Source organism: Gavia stellata, chromosome 2 (assembly GCF_030936135.1).
Source record: "Gavia stellata isolate bGavSte3 chromosome 2, bGavSte3.hap2, whole genome shotgun sequence".
NCBI lineage: Eukaryota > Metazoa > Chordata > Aves > Gaviiformes > Gaviidae > Gavia > Gavia stellata.
The window spans coordinates 67,538,400-67,555,839 of NC_082595.1; positions in this window are offsets into that span (position 1 = coordinate 67,538,400).

A 17,440-nucleotide genomic window follows, 5' to 3' on the forward strand; every position below is an offset into this window, starting at 1 on the left:
TAGTCGCAAATTTGGGTGTTGTAATGGGCAATTATCCTTGGGTGAATAAAAATGAGGCAGAATTTGTGCCTCCTATTGCAAATACCTAGGTATGAAAAGTTGGGTTCTAAATATTTGCCTTCCTGGCTCAGAACAATTATCAGACATTATATTTTCAGGAGTACACTTTATAGCCTGCAAATAACAGTCATGTGTTTTAATGTATTCAATTTTACTGGCCTGACTTTCACATATTTTAAGAGCTCTCTACCTCTCCTTGGCAGCATAAGAAATTTATCTTGTCAGAGGGATAGAAAGGGTCTGTAAATGAAAATCAGGGCGCAGTTATTCTATTTCTGAACATCAAGGTCTCAGGTATTAGGCTGTTTGAGACTACTGTTACCTACCCTACCTTAACATGAAAGTGAAATCATGCAATGAAGAATGTGCTGGTATGAGTGAAATATTCCCCCCTTCTGTTGTTGTGTTTTGTTTTATTGCAGTTAAGAGAAGCATAAAATGTGCAATTGAATCCTGTTTGGTTGATATTAAGATAATAATTTCACACACATACCCATACAAACAATGCTGCAATGAAAACTGAATACATTCCTGCAGCCTATGAACACCCATAGTAAATAGCCCTCCTCTAAATTAACTAATAAAACTTTTCTAATTACGCATGGTAGAATGGGTAAAGGAGAGTGATAGCAGGAAATTTCTTTTGCCTCATGCTATGGGTTTGGAAATGCAGTGACATCATTCCTATTGCCAGGCACTAGAGGAGATCATAATAGGATATAATTGTTGCTTGCTCATTTGATTGAACTCCAAAACTATATCAAATAACACTTAATTATACACATAGAATATGATTATAGAAGAGAACTCAGAACTGAGAGTTCAGTGTAAGCAGGAGCATTTAATAATTATACAACTCCTGTAGATGCAAATAGATTACTTGCTGCTAATTAGTATGGAATTTTATGCTCGCAATATCCTAAGTAAAACTAGTGAAAATTAGTTGGGAGCCTGAACATACAGTTTTACTGTAGCTCCATCTGGTACATGCCCTCCGATTACCCAGCACGTTGGCTAGCTGTTTGAGGGACACATTTGATATCTGGCCAAGTTTAAAGGTCTACTGGAGGCAAAACAATGCCCACCCTTTTACAAGGGGATCATTGTTGCTCAACAATAAAGCTCTCTGGCTTATTTGAATGTCAACAATTCAGAAAAGTTGATGTTTGGAGCCATCAAATAAAATGTTTTTGTGAAACAGTTTATTATTTCAGTGGTAATTATTTGAATCATTCATGGTAAAGGATGTTTGCTAATGAGAGCTTGGCTGCTGTAAATTCCAGGGAGACTGAATGCTCTTTGTGCTGACAAAAAGGCCCAAATCACTGGAGAGCGACTGACTGGACAAATCATTCAGCTATGCAAATGCCAGCTGAAATGGTCAGATGCATTTATTACCCTCCTCATTATAGTAAACAAGGCAGAAATCGTGACTGGCAGTTATCAACTTGCCCTGAAGTGTGATTTGTTCTCCTACCACTATTTAAATGAGAGGAAGAAAGGCATGCCACCAGGGACTTTGTCGGTTTATAAAAGAGTAAATGTCACATAGCCCAGTGCTTAAAGACTTTTGATTGACAAATGTTTTATTTGACATATCAAACAATAATGGTTTTCATATCAAATAGTCCATATTTGTTAGCAGAAATTTAACCCTTGAAAGAGTGAGAACTGATTTTTCAGAATGCTCTGAATCCAGATGGAAAGTTACTGGTAAAAAGAAACTCTCTAACTGGGTGGACTGGAAAGACTCACACAGTACTGTAGAAAGATGTTTTTAATGGATGCTTCAAATGAACTGCTGTCTTAGTTGCTTCAAGAAAGCATCTCACATCAGAAAGGCTAAGAGCATGTAACAGAAGAAAATAAAACAGTGATTTGTTATTTTTTTCCTAAAGGAAATACAATAGCAGTTTGAGAGATCTAAACAGGACCTGCCTCATCCTCAAACTATGTTCCTAGGACATTAATGCTTGCATTAGGACAGGATATAGCCCAATTTGTTTGAGGAATGTATGGGTTTGCTAAATAGAAATACTACTGAAAAAAATAAAAGCAAACAAAAAAGAAGCAAACAAATCAAAGATTGAAACAAATCAAAATTCTTATTTGTATTAGGAGTGTGTATGTGTTGCTACCTGTCATTTTAACAAGCACAGGCTTTTGTGTTGGTCATCTGTCATTATTGAATATGAAACTATTATTATGTAGGTGGCTCTACGACTCTGTATAAACATTTACAAAACCATATGTGCTCTGGTATTAAACAAGAAAGAAATTACACGTGATTAAATGATACTTCACATCATTTGCTGATGATGTCTTTTCACCTCTGTCAGTTGGTGCAAGGGCCAGATGGAAAAAGCATGTATGCTCCATCCAAATGTGAATGTACACTTTGTTTGAGCATGATCTCTTTCAGCTTTATAGAAGCGGGAGAACAAACTCTGAGTCAGATCCTTTAAACCTTTTCCATCTAGAACAGTAAACTGGGTCTCAAGAATGAGATCCTGAAGCTGAGGAAAAAAGAGAGATCATTAGGTACTGTAAGAGGAGAATAAAGCTCTTGGATCATGACTTTCAGGGGGGCGGGGGAAACGATCCTACCTGCCTATATCTTCTAACCTATGCATTCTGTTGAACTGAGATTCTGCAATCCAAGTAGCCTGGCAGAGAAATAGTAAGTTGAAAAGAAGCTAGAAAAAGCATTTTGGAAAGATGCTTTGGGTTATCTGGGAAATATAATGTGATTTTAATAATAGTACGAATATGAGTAATACTGCTTATTAGCTAGCATGATAGAGGGAGGAATGAAAAACAAACAATGTCTATATAATGCTTTATGGCTCTTGTGAATCAAACATTAACTGATTCATTTTCTCATTAGCTCTGTGAAGTAGCATCATTAATCCTCCTTTGTGATGGGAGAGCATCTGCATACATAGGTAGGTGATAGATGTTTAAGGTCACTCAGCTGGCTGCAGCAGACCTAGGTGTTACTACCTAGAGCATCTGATTTCCACTTGTGTGCATAGCTATCACTGTGTGCTAGGACTATGTACAGAGACACTTCCTACATGCTGAAAACAGATCACAGCATTTACTTGTACTGCATACCTCTGCTATCAGCATTTAAAGGTCCCTGCCTTTTAACATCATAAAAAAGCACTTGTCATCATGGCTATCACTACTGTCTTTAGAAATACAGGATTTTCCATTCCAGCCTGAAATAATAATTCTTAATTCCAGTATCCAGTATGTGGAGGCAGGTTGGCCTGGTGCTTCAGAGTAATATCCTTGGTTAGTCGGGCAGCGCTGCCTTGCATATGGAAGGAAAAATCCTCCACAGATATCCTGGAAGCACAAAGATATCTGGTGAGATATATATCTCGCAGACAGAGGACTACAAACATTCTTGCTGATCACAAAATAATCCAACAGCAGTATTTGATTTTGTGACATTATGCAAAGATATCAGAAGATAATTATTGCAAATATAGGGAAGAATATATTCCCCTTTTTTTCTAACATAGCTTTGATTACTAGATCTACATGTCCCCTTACATTCTGTTCCTAATGTAGTCTGAATACACATATAAAAAATAAAAAGTCATTTGTTCCCAGCATCCTCTTTATAGGCATTTTGAGATTACCCTCCTGTCTTGGGATGCGGCCAGCTCTTATTTATGGGAGTCCCCGCTTCTCCTTCCTCCTATGCCCCCACACTCTCCTTTTATCATCCTCACGCTCCTAATTTCTTCCTCAGTCTCTCAGAAGCTGGTGTGTTTAAATGCTCCCATCGGTCCACCATTCTGGCTGCCATCAATCTCCTTCAGACCTGCCACGTCATTCCAGAGCCGTTGCTTCTGCAGGTCTTGGAGGTGCTGTCACAGGGGGCTGATTTAACACAGTGGAAGAGGCAGACAAATGGTTAGCTACAGAGACAGGACAGGCCAACGGAGCTTTGTAAAAGCTACAAATAGCATTCTTGGTTTTGAGGTTTTTGGAACTGAAGAAGAAAGACAAGGTGCTAATGAGGCAGGGAGGAGCACCTGCTCTTCGATGACATTGCTGGCCCTTACCTTCTCCACTGGAGAAAAAGTTAAAGGAATTGATTAATACAGTTCAGAAAGGTTTCGGGATTAATTTTCAGAAATGTGAAGTAATCAACATTTTCTCAAGCAGTTAGTATGTTCATTCAATAACAATGCCACCTTCAGGACTAACTATGTGCCCAGAATAAGTGATCATCAGGAAGCCAGGGACAGAACAACACTCAGTCTAAAGGGTTATACTAATAGAAGAGGGAAAAATCTCACTAACAGTGCTGAATATCTTTCATTAATGCATACTGGAAGCTAACAGCAGGCAGCAAAAAAACCTGTTTCATTTTGCCAGTTATTCCAAGTAACTTGGTGTCCCCCGCATGGAGGTGAGTGGGCTGCATGCACATAAGCTTTTTTCTCTGCATCCCAAGTCTCCTTAATCCGTGCAGGAGCTGCAGATGTCACTGCAGCTTCAGGCTTTGATCGATGATCCCTCCAAACTATGTCCTCCAAACAGTAAAGAAAGCTTTTGGTGCCAGGAAGCAGAGAAATAAATAAATAATAATAAAAAAAAGATTCAAACCAAACACCGCTTGTCTGGTGAAACTGCTGTATTTAAAAGCTAAGAATGAAATCGCTCTGCCATGAAAAACATATTCCAGTGTTCTTAGCAACTGCACACTGTTACCTTGTTTTTAGATAAACTAATTAATTACAGTACCAGCAACTCACTGGCAAATCTCAGGCATGGTATGTTGGAGGAAAAAGCTCCAGGAAGAACTGACCTACCTACGACATTCCTTAAGTGACTTTATAATGGGGTAATTCCAGTCACTTCAAAGGAGTTACCCTCATTCAGAAGTGTAAAAATCGGTACAGAAGTAGGCCAAATATTTTATATATATTTGTAGTCAAAAAATATTTAACAGTCCTAATTATGTGAAATTACTGGCAGATGTGCTGAATAGCCTGAAACTGAAGGGAGAACGGAACAAATAAAACAAACTGTGAAGACATTTCTACATTTAAAAAAATGTTCCTTACACAGTCTGATCTGTATCCAGTACAAAGATATTAGTACCAGACTTTTCATTATTCACAACTCCTTCAGCAACTGAATCCAAATTAACATAACCATCTATTTCCATGTGAGCAGGAATTCATGCTAATTGTACATTAATTCTTAGGATGAATAATTGAGGTATCAGATGCAACCGCTCAAAAACCTAAATCTTGTTCAGTGCTAAAGTAACAAGTTCTAAGCCTTAAGTTAATCAAGAAAACTACACATAGGTCTTCATTAACATACCGGGAATCAATCCACAGCTGATAAAATCACACACCATGCTGGTTTAACAGTGTGCGACTTTATCATACTTAACTCAGTCTGAACACATCTGTGCCTTTAAATTTTCACAGCGCTGGTAATTTTATAGCTAGGAACCATCACCTCCCATTACACTGAGTCCTCTTTCCAAAGCAATAATGATGTGTGGATGTGGAAAAGGAATTATTTTGAAATGATGCCTAGTTTTTCTTGTTTGGGATCAGCTAGCATTTACTCCCGCTTCCCTGTATTTCTCCCTGGCAATGCTGCATGGAGAACTTAGGTGTAGATGTCCTGCCCATTATGATTCCTCTGCGTGTTAGTATGACACTATGTTGCTTGATATTGCTGCCTATGCACCCTCCCTCTGTAAATATTACCTAGATCACAAACCTACTTCATCAACTATGGAAACCAGCCAAATTCCTGCAAGAAAATATAATAATTTCAAAAGCTGAAACATGCAAAACAGAAGTGAGCCAGCTAAATAAACTAAGACCCAGGGGTTGGAGAACTACTTGTAACTAACAGCTCGCTTTTTTCTGACTAGCTGTAAGGTGGAAATAGAGCATCCAGCTAACGAAGGTGGAAAACTCCAGTATGATTAGTAGAGAAGAATGAAAAAAACCCAGATTCTTGGCTTTTATATTCTGATTGTTTGAATGCCAACATGGTATCCATGTATACTTCAGAAGTGACCTTAGTCCAGTTGTTTCTGTTGTTGTAGCAAATTCATTCCTAAACAGAGAATGCTTGGGTGAGACATCTGGCTGTGTTATTTTGTATTTGCACCAAATCCATACTTAAGGGACTTTCACAAATTAAGGAGAACAGAAGCGTTTCATGCAATGGGGGCAGGGTGTATGGGGGGTGTGGGGGGGTGTGGGTGTGTCTGTGTATTTGGGGTACACGTGTGCATATTACAAGCATGCACACACAGTGCAACTTTTAGCTGTCAGTATAGCAGGGAAAGGAAGGTGGCTACGAGCTACTAGTTAGAAGCTGAAGCTCATTAAGTCTTTCCTGAAATTGGCTGCTAAAAGGTTATATATTTAGGGAAGTGACAGTCTCTTTTCTTACACATTTTCTGCTGGAAACAAAAAGCAGAAAGAACACAACTGGAGACTTCTTGCCAGTTTTACACGCTCGCCCCAGCAGTACGAGCCCTCTTTCTCAACCCATTCTCCTAGTTTGATCTATATTCTGGAAAAACGCTTGAATGACAAACTCAGCTGGATGACCTGAAGCGATTATCCTCAGCTCTGGGAGGACCTAACTTCTGCTGATTATTAGACCGTACCTCTTTGAGAAGATAGGTTCCTTTTTTGTGCCTTTGCTTGCTGAAGAGCACTCATTAGGTTAAGCAAGAGGTCATTAGGTCATTAACTGCCCAAGTTGTGGTAGGTTTCCCATGACTTTTTAGGGTTTGTATACATTCAGAGCTCCCAGACTTTCCTTCACTAAATTTCTGGAATAATTTGTTTTAGAAGAATGCAACAAAATAAGATGCTGAATTCTAATACATATTCTGAACTGTTCTGTCACAAAATAAGCCTTGCAATGTGCTTTGTTGCTTTGTATATTTTCTCTCCCCCGCCTTTTTTTTAAATAAACACAGCAAGCAGTAAAGCCTCCTTAATTTTTTATGGGTACATTTTCTTACATTGTCTTTTAATACATCACTTTTACTTTTCATACTTGTATGATATCTTTAGCAGTGGAGAAAGGTACTAAATAAGCATATGGTTTTACTATCGGCATATTTACGTGGCTGAAAGCAGCTTTTCTGCATGCAGTGGATACACATGCTATTTCTGAAAGAAAACTTTTGCACATCTGATCCATCATGTTGGTAGCCTAAGACATCAGTTGCAAAGCATCACCAACTCCTCCATTCATTGCCATTGATAACAATGCTCACATTGATCTGATTGGAACAGCGATATGAACTTCACAGTACTTCTCATAGTTTTCCAAGTTTCTAACTCTTGGGTGGAATCATCTTACTCTATAGCATCTGTAACTCTTCAGCTCTGCTGAGGTCTGGTTTGACCGATCATGCCATTGTGAAATGTGGGAGCAGTGGATGAGCCACAGGCAGCTTTGTAGCCATGGAACATAACTGACCTATAAAAATACCTCTGGTTATATGAACATATTATAAAGGGTTTAAAATTGTTATGTGATGCTTGATGAGAGGCTAACAATGTCTTTTTGTGAGGCTAAGTGACATATCTCTATTGAAATCAACATGGCTCAGATCTGTGAACACCGAAGTACTGCACTGCAGCTGTATCTATTCCCTTGGATTTTGTGCTAAAAAACCACACAGTGTGGGCATTACACATGCCTATCTCAAAACTACCAGTCATCTTCTCCTCGCTGCCAGTCAGTTCATACAGCCATATGCAAGAAAATATGAAATGGCTGATACATTTCTACAGAAAAAGTACTGGCATGACAAAGGAGACTTGAGCTGATTAACAATTACTACCAATAAATATCACAAGCCTGATAAAACACAGAGTCCCGTTAATTATTAGAACTGTCCTTTCATCATGAAATTACAATAAGACCTTGTTCAAATGTACCTTGCAGCTCTCTAGTTGTTATGAAGAAGGAATCAATTGTCCCTGTTCCTTGAGCATACAGGCCTGTGATACTCTTCTGCACTCCTAGCAGGCTGCAAGGAAAGCCTAGAGACTAGAAGCAGCCGGCAGTGCACCAGAAGCACTTAGCTTTAGAAATCAGGCATTCAGAAGGTTAAAGCAACGGGTCCAGTTTGAAGAAAGGAGGTGCTTTGCCAGAATTGCCTCTGGGAAAGTTTTTATGGCACAGACACCTAGAGCATTTTCTTGTCTGCTGGAATAGAAAAATGGTAGTAGCCCAAGGGCTAAGGGAATTTCCTACTTACTCTTTCAATTGTTATTCAGGTTTCAATGTTACTGTATATCTTGCTAAAATGTTACACAGGTTTTACATTCCCACTCTTAAATTTCAATTGAATGCAGTAATAAGCTGTGCAGTGTCAACACAAAAGCTTAGTAAGATTGTATCTATCTCTGTCTCTTTAGATCCCTATAGGAAGCCTATTGCTGGTTAAAATTAGCATGTTATCCTTACTGGATCCTACTGCTGCTGACAAAGCGTTCTGATTTAAAACTTGTCTGAAGATTCTGGCACAACAACCTCCCTGTATACCATAGATTTTACTATCTCAGATTCCCTAATCCTCATTAAAAACCTCATGAAGACTTCAGTCCAGGCTTTTGGATTATTGCTCATGAGTATATTTCTGCAGAAAGATAAAAAGGAAAGAGAAGAGATTTTTAACTGTGATATGTCCAGGTAATACTGTGTTTTGATAAATTAGGATTTTCTCATTCTTTATGCCTTTTTCTTGAAGCTTAATTATGTACCATGCAGACTGCTTCCACAGTAAGGGTAGTGCTTAGCCATGCAAATGCTGAAACAGTTATTGTTACATAATTTGATAATATATACTAGGTACTTCATAGAAGACTTAGCAAGACATCGCCCTTGCCCCAGTGAGTCTATAATCTAAATTCTGTGTGATCCACCGAGAACCAGTGCCAAGCAGCAGAGACAGATGAAATACTGCAGCAGTTTAATTGTGTATGAAATTTAAGCACATACTTGTACCGTGGCACATTCTTCGCTTTATTTTTTAATAAAAATATAGGAAAATAAAGATAAAATGCAGCAAATATGATTAACTATGCAATATGGCGTTTTCATAGAGTATAGCAGAGAGAGGATGCTACGTAAAATATTGTTACATGGAAAAAAAAAATGCACAGGGAATAAAAAATTTCCTCTGGAAAAAACAGAGTTCAGGCTGACACAGAAACCAGTGACTTGTTAGGCCTGGCTCACGGAAACACCTACAAACACATTTAAATTTACTCGGTGAGGGGTCTCATTGACTTAGTATACTTCCTCTTCCACTTCAAAGAATATATGTAATTTCACATATCAAAAAGCAGTAATGACGGTCCAAGAGGCAGTGAGATGTTTCCCACGCTGTGTTAATATCCTGGGATGCAGAGGAAGGTAGAGAGAACAACTCACACCAATGGCAACGGTGTTATGCATAGGCACTCAATGCTGCTTTCTGGTTAACACTCGGCTACTTTGGTTGTATTAAAAATAACTCACTGATTAAAATGATTTCATTATTTTTAGGGTTCAGTTTAACACTTTAAAATACAAAGTTTGCAAAGTGATAACAAAATTCAGATCAGTTTCCTGCTGGGAGCGGGAACTGGTGACTTACAAGCCGGGTAGTTTTTTGCATGATTTGTTTACTTACAAAATGTTTTCTCAACCAGTATCTTAGAAACAAAAACTCAGGCCTTTCTTTTTTTGCAAACTTAACTAAAGCGTTACCCTATTTTCAGGAGGAGCTGTCTCCTAACTCTTTACCCAAGGCCCAGGTAAGCTTCATTACTTAAAAAGCAGGTTCTTCGTTCTCACTAAAAATCCCTTTGCTACATGTGCTTTTTCCAAGACCACCTTGCCTGGAAAAGTGGATCTGGATATCTTCTGGGAGTGCAGAACATAAAAGAACCTTGGAGCTCCAACCGCCAGACACAATAGCTGACATGGTGGGATCTTTACCTCTTCCTACAGAAAGCTTCCTTCTGGACATTTCTATCACAATGGCGGCTTGTGGTGACAAGCAAGTTAAAGGATCTGACCGTGGATCCAAGACCCAGCCACATGTCTTGGGAATCAAAAGCAACTGACATGCCACTAGCCATATCATTCCCTTACGTGCCTTTGGTATAGACACAGACATAACTTCATCACATTTAACCATGCCAGTTATATGGCCTTTCCATTCTTTATACCTAATTTTGAAATAACAACATTCCTACTGACTTCAGTAAGATTTCCCCCTAATGTGCAAGCCACAGCACCACTTCTCACAATGAGCAAAAGCTGAAGGAGAAGCAGGATGCTGTTAAGACATGAATTTGTTGATTACAAAGTTTGATGAACACACAGAAGATAAGTAAGTCTGTTATTTTACAAACGGAAGGTTTCCTGTACTATTCTACCAGTGTATTTCCTTTCAACACAGAGGACCATTTCTGGAATATATTCAATGCCTAGTTTTACTGTGGATGTGTATATAGAAATATGTATAAAGTGTTTATGTGGCATAGCTCACTGGAAATTATCGGTCATCTCCAGATGTGGATAACTGTTGAATAAAAACAGATCACCAACTGATTTTTACAAAGGCTGTGGAATGACAATTTGGCAATAATTTGGAGCACATCTTGAATGCACATAGCGTGAATTTGAGACAGCAGCCCAGACAAAAAGGACACTGTCACCCAATGTCCTCTGTCCCCTTCAATAAATCCTAGTTTCTCTGCAGTTTTAAAATGCTACCTGCTGTTGGACAACCTCTGTGAATAACGATGAAGTTGGTTCTGTAATTTGCCTAGCTTGGTAAGGATGTGTTCATACATAGCACATCATATTTGCTGTCTGAAGGCTTCGGGTCGGTCTATGCTAAGTGGAGAGCGGTATCTTCTGTGTATCTTAGGCACTTGTCATAGGAGTGAATGGGATAGGCTGGATCATCCACAGGCAGCTGCGTCTCCCCATGAATTATAGAAGGCACCTAGCAGACTAGATCAAACACACAACCTTTACAAAGCTAAATTTAAGTGATAATTCCAGCATTTGTGAGCTGGAGGGTGAGTGGACTGAGAGGAAAACTTTTCATATCCTTCTATCTTCTGCACTGCACAGAACTCAGTCTCAATATAGTCTTAAAATAAACACCAGATAGAAATGGTTTGGTCAAACACAGACCTCTGCACAGATACCTGAACTAGTTGCCTGCTTTTTCTTTGTAGCCAATAGACAGAAATGGATACTCTTAGATTCCTGTTCCTACAGGATACTTGTCATGCTGAAGTAGAAGTCTTAAAGTGCCTTCAAAATGTTCCCTTTCCCTTCATTTCATTCGGAATGGGAGGATAGCATGATATGTACAAAAACCAAAATGAAAACAATAAAATAAACAAAGTAAAACACAAAACATCAGCTTCATATCTAAGCTATTTTCTGACTCATCAAACTTACTCGTAGTATTATTTCCTTTTTTTTTTTTGTATTTTTATGAATTCAAATTTTAAGGTGGCCACTGTCTGGGAAGGTGGGTATTGAAAGCACCTCTATAAGCACTCTGTAGCTAGCACCTATCTGTAGGGCAGGAGTGAGGGAGTGAGGCTAAATGATGCAGAAAGGCACACTACACCACTGGCACTGGAACCTGAAAGGCCTACCTTTCTCTTCCGTAAAAGTAATGCCTTAAAAGTTGCAGTTTAAAATGTTATTTTTAAAATATTGTGTATGGTGCAGTGGTATTTTATGCATATAAAATATGTATGTATGTATGTGTATTTCTGCATGTGCACACACATGTGCGTGCAGGTACATGAATTGCCTATAAGCTGGTCACCCTGGCTTATGGAAAGCAGGGTTGTGTAGTGCCCTGTCTGCCACTACAGTTAGCAGCAGAGAAGCACTCTATCCTAAATTTATAAATTTCTATATTTGGAATTTATTATAAATGTACTGAGTTTATATTAAAGCATTATAGAAAAAGTACCTTAGATATCAAGTATTTTTAGTCTTTTCTGGATTTTTAGAATTATGTTTTGACCACCTAGTCCAAGTCAGCATCACTATTTTCTACCGTAACTGAACGGTCCCGGGTACCATCTCGCGTGGAGCATCGCCGGAGACACGGGGAGACTAGATGGACTGACAGCAATTTCGGTGGTCATCGCAGGAGCTGGAATGGGAAGCGGCGGTTGAGAGAGAAAGCGCAAGTGCTTGGGCATGCATGTCAAATTAAAGGGTATGGAAGCAAAACATGACACTTCCTTTGCAATATGCCAGTTAGGGACCCAAGAGGCACTACAGTTCGCTGGAGCGACTAGCCATTAAGATCAATTAAAAACAGGGCTGCCCTTACGACGTGCCGGGGACTCAAAGCACCCCGTTAAATGCATGATCCGGTTGGGCTGGGGCGAGGGCGAGACTTTTAAGCCGCCTGTTGGAAAGTTTTGCGAGAAAGCAGGCTGGGGCTTGCCAGGGGCAGGCAGGCTTCCAGAGGGCGGCTGGCAGCGCCCGCCTCACCCCGCCATTCCGCGGCCGCAGAGGCGAAGCGACACACGCCAGAGAGGGCTTGAGTCACAAACAGTAACAGAGCAACAACCCTCCACCGCCCTTCGCTTCATCTTGCGGTTAAAATAAGGAAGGGGACACGGGGCCGCGCCGAGAGCTCCCCGCCGGGCCCACTCGCCGCCTTCCGCGGCCCCCAGAGCGCCGCCAGGCAACGGCCGGCACAGCCCGCCCCGCGCTCAGGCGCGGGCACGCGCAGCTGGCGGCCCCGCCCCCGCGGCGGCCCGCCGCCTCGCCTCTTCCTCCGGCGCCCCGCCCCCGCCGCCGTGCGGGGCTTCCGGCGGCCCCTGGCGCGGCGGTGGCGGCGGCGGCGCGCGGCCCGAGCTGCTCCGCCCTCCGGACGGGGTAGGGTGGCGGCTCCGCTCGGGCGGGGGAGGGGCGGGCGCGGGGGGGGCCGCGCTGCCTACCGGGGCCCCTCCCCTCGGGACGCGGCCGGGGAGGGGGTCGCCGCGCCTCGCCTCGCCTCGCCTCGCTTCGCCTCGCCTCGGCGGGGCGGCAGCTGCCGGGCGCCCGGCTCCGCGCCACTGCTCGGCCTGGCAGCGCCGCCGGCTAGCGCGGCGCCGGGCCCGGGAGCAGCCCGCTGCGGATGCCGGTCCTGCGCGGCGGGTGCGGCCGGCCGCAGGTGCGTGCGTGCCCGCCCGGCGGAGGCGGGGGCCGGGCCGCAGGGCCGGCGCCCCGGCGGTGGTTGGCGGGGCGGGGCGGGGCGGGCTGCTGGCCGCGCCTCAGGGCCGGGACCCGGCGGGCAGTGGCGGCACCAGGTATTCCCGCCACCAGGCAGTCCCGCCTGGTTCGCGGCGGGGGTGCCCCGCCGGTGCCCCTGGGCCTCGGCGAGACCTGCCCCTGAGGAAGGTCCCTGTCGGCAAAGGGCGCAGGTGCCCGAGTGGTGCGGAATTAGAGGGAGGAGATGGGGCAGGAGAGGGGCAACAGCCGTAGCAGCAGACAAAGCTGGCAGAGTTGGGGCGCGGGTTGCGCCTCATCTCCTGCACAGGTCCTTCCTTGTCCACTCTGGCAGCGTCAGGCTCTCCATAGGTGTTAACTGCTGCGTGGTCCTTGTTCTGTCACGCAAGTTACACCTTGTTACCCCGGCTGCCCAATCACACCACAACAGGAGCAGAGTTGGAGCTTAACTAGCAAAATTTATTTATTTTTTTCAGGTATGAGCTTTGGGGTGCTTCGCTCCATGTGATTGTTATTTACTATCAGTGCAGTCTGATCAATGGGCAGTGGGAGATATCTACGTGGCCTCACAGCTACGATGGGAGCCGTGAGGAGGCAGGGGACCAGCAAGTAAACGCCATATAGAATATGACTTCATGGAGAGGCAGTACAACGTTGTAAAGAGCAAAATGAGAAGACAAATGCACTTGGGTTGCTTATTGAAAGTAGTATTGAATGGGGTTTTTTTTTTTTTTTTTTTTTTTTGCATGAGGAGGAGAGTTTTACCATTGCTGGAAGGGCAGTTGGTCAAAATGAAGTGGTATAACGCTGGTGACTTTAGGCTTTGCGTAGAATGAGTCATTTTTGAAAGGGGCTACCTGATGTTTTACGCATACTGAGAAACAATTTCTGTTATGTGTGAAGACAACGTCCAAAAGGCAGGGTGGGGTGGTCACCTGGAGCATGTAATAGATGCTTCAGGAGTATTTGTCTCCATTATACTGTGATGCTAAACCACGCAATGAGTTCTGGTCCTAGCAAGAAGGAGCAGGCAATCAGTAAAGTAATCCGAAATGCTTGGATTTTGCATGTTTTGATGCTCGTGATGGCAAGACGAGCAAGATTTTAAATAGATAGAATTGTCATAATGTTCCATTTTTTTTTCAAACTGTAAATTTATAAGTTGCAAATATGTAAAATGGCTGGTTTTAGCTCCAGAACACATTACAGGAAGAAACACAGCAAGTGGGGCCCGAGTTTAAAGTATGCTGCACGAGCGTATTAATTTTTAATTAATATTAGCTTCTAGTTTCAACAAGTTGAGTGTAGATGTTGGTATAATCTAGGTAATTAACAGAGAGTGATGCTAACCTGTGGCAAAACCACTCTGTTTTAGCCTGTAATGTAAGGTTCCAGTATTCCCTCTGTGCATTAACGTGCAAAGATAATTAAGAGATTTCGCATTTACCATCTTTTATCTAAGATGCATGTATTAAATTGCATTAATTTTTCTTCAGAGATAATACAGTCTATTGTTTTTGTTGTTTTTACGTTCTTTGTAATTTGTCAATGTTGCTGTTTCTTTTATAGTCAAATGAAAGAAAACTCTGCACAGTACTCCCAAGTGTGAGATTAGCAAAGCTGGTGTAAAGAGGAATTGTTACCTCTCTGGCTTTAAAAATCGAACTGATGTATACATGACTTGTATATACAACATTTGCTTCTCTTGAAAGAGTACGAATTCTTGTCTAACACATGCATTGCCAGGGATGGCTCAGGGATGAAATAAGCTGGTTTTCATTTTTTTTATGTCTAATAACTGTTACTTTTTATGTTTTTACACACCTCCTTCACTTTGCAGCCCCTCCAAACCCCCAGTATTTTTCTGTATGTTCACCTTTGCTCAGCAGTCTGGTGGGTGAATAACTATGTAACCGTGTCCTGTTTCTGCACTCCTGGGATGAAATTGTGAATACTGGGGAGCTGAATTTGCAAAAATAAGCAAAGGTACAGTAGTCATTAACAGGATGAGTCTGTGCAGGGCATGAGGCTGAGACAGGAGGGCAGAGCTCAGGCAGCCCTGAGAGAGACTGGGGGCGGGATCCAGTCTGGAAGTGCAAATTGGGCATCTAGCCATGGGACAGCGCCTCACAATGTCACTGTACGTTCATAGCGTGTAGCTTTCTGTTTCTAATCAAACCGTTATGCCCTCTGTGCTAGTCTGTGGTGGCTGCTGAAGGTCTTGGTATTCACTAGCACCATTTCAGTCCATGTAATGGTATCTTGACAGAAAAAAATTCTGATATGAAAGAAACCAAATAAAAGAAAAGAAATAGAAGGCTGCTGTTTGGGAGGAGGATAATAAGATACGTTTAAAAGAAATCTTTGTTAAACTTCAGTTTGGCATAATAATGCCTGTACGAAAGAAAATGAATAATATATAACAGGACAAAGATGCTGCCAGAGGTTGGAAGGTATAGTTGCATAGGCCCAAATGGATCTCTCAAAAATAATCAAGCAGTTTGGGGGAGGGCAGTTTGCATGCACTTAAGCTGTTCTGTTCCATAGCTGTTTATCTTGATGCTTTGCATAGGCCTGAGACTTGGATTTTTGTCTTTTTTTGCAAAGTTAGATCCCTTTAGTTGGAAATCAGCTTGACCTGTTGTAGTTCCTGAAAAAAATCTCTTTATATCATCTAGTCCTACTGATCTGTATTTAATGTAATACTTTCACTAGCTTATTACTCTTCAACCTCCTGAGCAATTTTTCATTTGTCTTTTAACTGCACACAATTCTTAGTGCTTCTTTTAAATGCCAAAGAAGAGTTTCTGTTTCTATTGTAGTCATAATGCTTACTTACCCTTCTTTTATAATAGTTTTCTGTTTCCTCTTACTTGTTGTAAACTACTAAATCCTGTATTACTTTTAACTCTTTAAAAATAATTTTCCCTCACTTCTATTGTTTTTAGACTAATATGTTTTTCTGAAAGCTGTGTGCTCTGCCTTGTTTCTTCCTACGTAATAACTTTTGAGCTTGTTAACTGATGTCAGCCAAAATTGACAAAGTGTGGCATCAGTCTCAAGGATATCAAATGTTTACAGGTTTTATGAAAAACATCAAGTTTGTACAGGGGGAATGACCCAAATTAATGTTTCTGCTAGTGGAAAATCTGCAGCGCGATTGCACGTTATCTGCTCTGTTAGACCTGACTTAAAGTGGGCAGCTAACTGATGTACAGCTCTGAACCAGCCGGCAGGTTATGCTGCTCTTTGGCAAGCTGATAGGGAGCACAGCTGGGTTTTAGAACAGCGCTGTAAGAGCTCTGGGCTGTGGCCAGAGGAAGCCTGAGTTTGCAGTGCAGACCTGAAGTTGTGTAGGATGCGTACGTGAGATAACTGATCTGCACTTGATCTTGAAGTACCCCAGCTGGGCAATTCTTAAAATTGAGCTCTGTAAAGCCATAATTTCCATGGAATAGCCTTCAAACCATGTCAGTCAGTGAAATTTTGAGTTATAAGCTGCTGTATATGCTGGTCTACACATGATTCCAGGGCTTGACAGCAGTAAGTTTGTTGAAGTTTAATGTCTGTTGGCATATTCTGAAAATAGATTTTTCTTTTTAAGAGGGAAAAATCCAGAAGGAGAATGTATTTCTAATCTTCATTTACATCTTACAGCAGCTCCACGCTGAAAAGATAAGTAACAATTTTCAGTTTGGAGTTGGGTTTTTTTGGGTTTTTTGGGTGTTTTTTTTAAGGAGGAGAGATTGGGGGTTGTGCTGCTTTTTTCCCAGTGCCTTTTCTAAAAGGTGGTTCAACAGGATGTTTGGGGGAAATGTGACATTATTGGGTTTTGGCATTCCAGGAGAGCTTGAAGTGGATCTAGCATATCATCTTATGCATTCCCTTCTGCACCGAATGTCAGGAGTAATTCATGTTGTTGACAGCTATGTCAACACGTGAAAGTGAATGAAGGACAGGAATTAAACAAAAAGCTAATAATAGAAGAGGCAAGGAAGTGAGAAGTGAACAGTTCGTTAGTAAACCTTCTTGCTGTCATGAGTAAGAGGGTCAAATAGTGCAGCCTGTCCTTATCTGTTACCACAAGCGCCTTCTT